The sequence below is a fragment of the Salvelinus sp. IW2-2015 genome, linkage group LG4q.2 (genome assembly GCF_002910315.2).
Source record: "Salvelinus sp. IW2-2015 linkage group LG4q.2, ASM291031v2, whole genome shotgun sequence".
NCBI lineage: Eukaryota > Metazoa > Chordata > Actinopteri > Salmoniformes > Salmonidae > Salvelinus > Salvelinus sp. IW2-2015.
The window spans coordinates 4,190,095-4,196,763 of NC_036843.1; the positions used below are offsets into that span (position 1 = coordinate 4,190,095).

The 6,669-nt window shown below is 49.3% G+C and overlaps 1 protein-coding gene across 1 annotated transcript in view; it reads right to left on the bottom strand.

Moving 5' to 3' along the window:
* LOC111963157 (AT-rich interactive domain-containing protein 1B-like) overlaps window positions 1–6,669 on the bottom strand; it is a 251,145-nt gene that overhangs the window by 86,410 nt on the left and 158,066 nt on the right.

Here is a 6,669-nt window from a genome sequence, read left to right on the forward strand (position 1 = left end):
AATCTAATAACAAAGACACGTTTTGGCTGAAATGGATTCATCATCCTTTCACAAAGCCCAAGGTGAGATGAGTCAAAAACAGATAATTATTCTCAAAACATACATTTTGCCCTGAAATGACATGTTCTATTATAGAGGGACACACAGGTAAAGGATTCAGTCTCTGTCTAATTCTATTCTCCTCTATCCACATTTCATCCTCCTCCGAGGTTATTCAATTAAAAAGGCTTTGTCCCGGATTTATAAAAAGATCATAGACAGGCCCACATAACATAGCAAATGAGCATGTGTGCCTATGAAAATGTCTCTTAGTACAGTGCAACATAGAACCAGTCATCACTGTGTGGATCTCTTATGGAAGCAATGTAATTAGGGTAATCCTCATATAAACAAAGCCATTGAGGTGTATTGATCCCTGATGCTCCTCTTGTGATTTAGAAATCCATTACAGACCAGTGGGGCTGATTAGGGGAACGGAAGATGGACGTTTGTGGATTGATTTAACCCAGAGGAAGGTAAACAGGTACACCTCCCTCACCTCCCTCTGCTACTAAAGGCTCGAACCAATGGAGAAAAAAGGAAATCATTCACGACAACAACATTTTGTTCCAAAATATGGGGAATGTGTGGCTCTCCTTTAAACAGAACCAGAAAATAAATAGCAAATGAAAGTATATTTACACTGAATAAAATTATAAACACAACATGCAACAATTTCAAAGATTTTACTAAGGTACAGCTCATATAAGGAAATCAGTCAATTGAAAGACATTCATAAGGCCCTAATCTATGGATTTCACATGACTGGAAATACATTTTTTTTAAAGGTAGGAGCGTGGATCAGAAAACCAGTCAGTATCTGGTGTGACCACCATTTGCCTCATGCAGCACGACCCATCTCCTTCACATAGAGTTGATCAGGCTGTTGATTGTGGCCTGTGGAATGTTGTCCCACTCCTCTTCATTGGCTGTGCGAAGTTGCTGGATATTGGCGGGAACTGGAACACGATGTCGTACACGTTGATCCACAGCATCCCAAACCAGCTCAATGGGTGACATGTCTGGTGAGTATACAGGCCATGGAAGAATTAGGACATATTCAGGATTGCAGGAATTGTGTACAGATCCTTGAGACATGGAGATGAAGGGCACGACAATGGGCCTCAGGATCTCTTCACGGTATCTCTGTGCATTCTAATTGCCATCGATAAAATGCAATTGTGTCCATTGTCCGTAGCTTATGCCTGCCCATACCATAACCCCACAGCCACCACGGGGCACTGGCCAACACAACGCCATACACGTGGTCTGCGGTTGTGAGGCCGGTTAGATGTACTGCCAAATTCTCATGTTGGAGGTGGCTTATGGTAGAGAAATTAACATTTCATTCTCTGGCAACCGCTCTGGTGGACATTCCTGCAGTCAGCATGCCAATTACACGCTCCCTCAACTTCTGTTGCATTGTGTTGTGTGACAAAACTGCACATTTTAGAGTGGCCTTTTATTGTCCACAGCACAAGGTGCACCTGTGTAATGATCACGCTGTTTAATCAGCTTCTTGATATGCACCAACCTCTCAGTGGAGGATATCTTGGCAAAGAAGAAATGTGTTCACCAACAACGATGTAAACAAATATGTGCACAACATTTTGAGAATAAGCTTTTGTGGTATGGAAACTTTCTGTGACCTTGAAAAACGGCACCAACACTTTACATTTACATTGTATTTTAATATAAAAATATGTTATATTTTTGTTCAGTACATGACGCCCTATGTAGAGACCGACTGTCTCTGTGCTACGTGTGAAGAGAGAGGAGAGACACATAGAGCACAGATGAGATGGTCACTGTGTACAGCGGTAAATACATGACTGGAGTGGCACAACACTCACGTAAACAAACCAATTAAGTCAACGTAATTACTTGCATAAACGCATAAACAACATTTCCACCACCCGCCTCCCACACATACACACATTAACACTTACATACACAGAGATACAGAAACACACACACACACACACACACACACACACACACACACACACACACACACACAACACACCACACACACACACACACACACCAACACACACCACACCACACACACACACACACACACACACACACACACCACACACACACACACACACACACCACCACACAAAGCCACACACAGTGTCCGCAGCAACTCGGAAGAGAGAATATCGATTAGCGAGTGTGTCACCCTGTTCCGGGGGAAAGCCTCAATGCAGCACTAACACTACAATACAAAAAGACATCCACCTCTCCTCAGTCCCCACCAACCAGCAGCTGAAGCCTCAAACACACACCACCAGCAGAGGAAGACGGGGGAACAAGAGGAGGCATGAAGAGTCATGTCCCCGGTCCCAGTAAGGCTAGGGAATATGGGAAAAGCAGGGAAGAAGCTCACTTGTGTGCTAACCAAATCAGCACATGTTTTCGGAGGAGGGAATTTGGTGCGCACCGGGGCACGTTAGAGACGTTTACAGTCCCAAGTGACCCGTCACAACCCCCCTGCACAGGTACCTCTTCCCCTCGGCCCGATATCCTCTCCCAGCCAGGCAGGCCGTGCTGCAGTCGGTGAGAGGGACACAATGGGCTACAATTGTCACATAATGTTTGAGCGGTGGAGGAGGGTGTGTGGGCAACTGGTGGATGGCAGTGGGGTGAGCCGCAGCGAGTAGTGAGTAGCCACCTCTATGCCTCAGCACTCTCCACATGCCTATTAGAACAGAGAGAGAGTAGAGAGAGAGGCTAGAGATGAGATGAGGAAGAAGAGAGAGAGAGAGAGAGAGAGAAAAGAGAGAGGAGGAGGACGAGAGAGAGAGATAGAAGGAGGGGGGAACCAACAGCCTATGGAGGGGAGGAAAATGACAAGAGGTGAGAGGAAAGAGGGAGAAGGAGGGGAGAGTTCAGTAGGGAGATAAGTAGAAGATGTGAGGAAAAGGATAGAAAGGAAAAAAGGGCAAGACGAATGGAATTCAGTACCAGAAATCACTTCCTCTCCTTTCCTCTCTTCTCCTCTCCTTTTCTCCTCTCCTTTCCTGTCTTCTCCTCTCCTTTCCTCTCTTCTCCTCTCCTTTCCTTTCCTCTCCTCTCCTTTTCTCTCTTCTCCTTTCCTTTCTTCTCCTCTCTTCACCTCTCCTTTCCTCTCATTCCATCTCCTCTCTTCTCCTTTCCTCTCTTCTCTTCTCCTCTCCTCCACCTTCATTTTTAATGAGCTCCATTGAATAATCATCTGAGAATAAAACAAACAGACAGTCCAGAAGGCCTGGCAGCACGTGTAAGACTGAGTCTGATTAATAATTCAACGATCAGGAGGCTTTTCTCCTCAGCCTCCTGCCTCAGCGCTGCCTCCGTTGCAGAGAGAAGCAGGTTTAAATGTCAGCAGGCTTTACCTTAATCCCCCATCCCTCTGCCTCTCCAACACAGCATCTTTATTACCAATGACTGGCAACATTAGGGTGTTTGTTCACATGTCTGCTTGTGCTAACCGAAAGTGACTATAGCATGTGGAGGGTAGCTTGAAAGACGTGACTGTTGGAGGCTTTTTCCACAACAGGAGTGATTCTGTATTGTTACTGGCACAAGGAAAGGGAATGTGTTGGGGGGGGGGGCATCCACAGGTGCTCCAGAACACAATTAAAAGTTCTGTCAATCAGGCGGAGCACAATGGCTGGCTTGCTATCCCTCTCCTTCTCCCCTTCTCTCTCAAACAGCATCAGGAGCAATTTACACCTCACTATCGCTCTCACCTAGGACCTAGCTGTTACTCACAGGTCAGGAGCATCCACGGGAACACACACGTATACGCGCGCACATGTACACGCACGCACATGTACACACACAGTGTAAATTTAAAGCGTAACGAAGTTCGTGGGTGAACTAAGAGTATATGGGTACAGTATGCTGCATCACTACAGAAGTTAGAGAGGAAATAACTGCTTGTTGGAAAACCCACCACTACTTGTGAAGAGGAAGGAAAGGAAGATATCTACAAATGAGAGCCAAGTGTCTTTGAAGTGGTTCAGGAGTAAAATAAAAAATTACTGTAATTTCCATTTTGAAATGTTTAACAAGAACAACTTGTCCCACGATAGAAAGTGAAAGGCCAAAAGCCTTGGAGGTCATGCGTTTTTAGATAATGCTACCACTAAAACCCAATAAACTTTCAAATATTCCTCGGCAAGGATTGTTAGGGCGATGCAAGGCCCTTTGAAGACAGGGGTTTCTTCTTTGAAGATTTTTTTTGAAGAGTTTCAAACACAAATGCCACTGAACTGAGTTCAAAGACACACATGGGTACTAGTGGCCATATTCCTCTCTGTTTTTCAGGGTTGCCAATATTAAGCCTCTGAGTGTGTGGCGCATCCCATGCAGATTCACCGTCAGCTCAGACCCACTGAGCACTGTATTTGATGATGAAAGGGAGGTGCGCACAAAAACACACACACACACACACACAGAAGCCGTTCTGAGTAAGTTAATTAATAGCACTGAGTGCTACTGGACTGACAGGAGAATGAGGGAGAAGGGCTTGTTCAGCAGCCCCTCAGGTTGGTAGAATACACCCTGCAGGCTCACACACACACACACACGCACACGCACACACACACGCACGCACACACACACGCACGCACACGCACGCACACGCACGCATGCGCACACACACACAGGCAAGGTAATGCTAGTGTGTCTTTGGGGTCTGTAAGCCGTAAACAGCGGGTGGCAATAATTGTGGTTTAGGTCTCAATGAGCATAAGTCAATGATTTTCCAACCTGGGGCTACCGGCAAACGTGAGTTACCGCTCCCTGTAGGAGACGGGGGAAATTGCTGGGGCGGGAAAACGCTCTCCCATGGACCTCATTACTAAGCTAGCGCTGAGCTGGGCTGGGGGGGTACGGCAAGGAGGAGGAAAAGTGCAGCTCAAGGTAAAAGCGAGACAGAGGGGGGGGGGACAGCGCCAGAACAGCCAGCCAGTGTACCATGCTGCCTGCTGCAGGAAAATAATTGTGCACACTGCTCCAGGTTCCACTTAGCGCAGAACGGGATTTCTCTAAAAGGCCAATACAGCGAGCTAGCATTTTGATTCTCCTTTTAACAGGCAGGCTATCCAGTGGGCGGCAGTTAGAGCAGTTTCACTTTGTACTGTACCAACCATCAGGAGGCCAAGTTCCCTAAGTCCAGAGGGGTGTGGAGAAATGGAGAGACAGAGGAAAGGAGGGAGGGAGAAAGAAGAAGGCACAGGACAGGAAGAGGGGGATTCAGTGGGAAGTATGCTCCAGTGCTGTGCTGGCTCAGGAGGGGACATAGGGACGGCCAGAGGCAGTTCTCCACACACTGAGGGACTGGCCATTGGAACTACCGCTGGAAGTACATTCACTAACGCTGCGCCACACCCCAACTAAAACGAAGCGACCTGGGCTAACGTTCACATCTAATAGCCGTAGCATATGTCTAGAGCAATGTTTTGCGTCTGCATTTTTTGGTTTCTTCCTTGTACTGTATCACAATAGGACTACGCCTCTGCTATGAGTGATTAAGCCAACATAGATGCTCAGTTGCATCTCCCATTGGTTCAATTATTTATTTTTGATCTTTCCAGACCTCACAGAACCCAGTCTACCAGCTGTGTTTGCTGCAACATCTAAATTACAATAGATACACCCCCCTATCCTAAGCCTACATGCGTTATGATTAAAGCTAATGTGGCTGGCTAGTGGAGCACTGGAGGAAGACTGAGAGGAGGAGAAAGGGGCGGTGTGTGTGTGTGGGGGGGTACCCACGCCAGACCTGACAGGTCTGTACTCTTCCTCCTCCCTCACCCTCCATCCGTAGCTGCTCTCTCTCTCACGCCGTGACTCGCCCTGACCTTTCGGAAGCTCCTCTAGCCCTGGAAGCACTTCAAGCAGGCACAGATAAACAGCTTACTCTCCAAGCGCTCGTCAGAAATCTTCAATCAAGTCTTTAGAAGAAAATGAGGCAGTGGAGGAGGCGGGCTGGGGGAGGAGGAGGGCTGGGGGAGGAGGAGGGCTAAGGGGGAGGCGCTGGGGAGAGGCGTGCTGGGGAGAAGGAGCTGATGAGGAGAGGGTGGGAAGGAGTGAAGGCTGGGGGAGGAGGAGGGTGGGGGAAAGGAGGCGTGTGGGGGATGAGAGGCTGGGAGAGGAGGAAGGGCTGGTGAGAGGAGAACTGGGAGAGAGGGGCGGGGGGAGGGGCTGGGGAGAGGAGGAGGGCTGGAGGAGGAGGGCTGGGGAGGAGGAGGCTGGGGGGAGGAGGGGGGAAGAGGGGCTGGGGGAGGAGGAGGGCTGGGGAGGGGAGGGCTGGGGAAGCGGAAGGGCGGGGGAGGAGGCAGGGCTGGGGGAGGAGGAGCTGGGGAGAAAGGAAAGGGGCTGGGGGAGGAAGAGGGCTGGGGTGAGGAGGAGGCGGGGAGAGAGGAGGGATGGGGTAGAGGAGCTGGGGAGAGGAGGAGGGGCTGGGGAGAGGAGTAGGGTGGGGGAGGAGGAGGGGGGGAGCAGGAGGAGGGCTGGGGAGAGGAAGAGGGCGGGAAGGAGGATGGCTGGGGGGAGGAGGGCTGGGGGAGGAGCGGCTGGGAGGAGGAGGGCTGGGAGAGGAGGGAGCGTGGGCCGAGGGCTTTTGGGGAGAGG